Below are 638 nucleotides of genomic sequence, written 5' to 3' on the forward strand. Positions count from 1 at the left end.
ATATTATCAGGAGAATATATTTTGCGAGGAGGTCGATGATGCGTTGATGACCTCTTTACAAATCATGTTCTCCTAATAACGCAAGCGTGAAAATTTTCGAAAATTCGTTTCTTATTATTTATATTATCAGGAGAATATATTTTGCGAGGAGGTCGATGATGCGTTGATGACCTCTTTACAAATCATGTTCTCCTAATAACGCAAGCGTGAAAATTTTCGAAAATTCGTTTCTTATTATTTATATTATCAGGAGAATATATTTTGCGAGGAGGTCGATGATGCGTTGATGACCTCTTTACAAATCATGTTCTCCTAATAACGCAAGCGTGAAAAATTTTCGAAAATTCGTTTCTTATTATTTATATTATCAGGAAATATATTGTGCGAGGAGGTCGATGATGCGTTGATGACCTCTTTACAAATCATGTTCTCCTAATAACGCAAGCGTGAAAATTTTCGAAAATTCGTTTCTTATTATTTATATTATCAGGAGAATATATTTTGCGAGGAGGTCGATGATGCGTTGATGACCTCTTTACAAATCATGTTCTCCTAATAACGCAAGCGTGAAAATTTTCGAAAATTCGTTTCTTATTATTTATATTATCAGGAGAATATATTTTGAACCTCTTTACAAA

Source organism: Camponotus floridanus, unplaced genomic scaffold (genome assembly GCF_003227725.1).
Source record: "Camponotus floridanus strain SB8 unplaced genomic scaffold, Cflo_v7.5 scaffold23, whole genome shotgun sequence".
NCBI lineage: Eukaryota > Metazoa > Arthropoda > Insecta > Hymenoptera > Formicidae > Camponotus > Camponotus floridanus.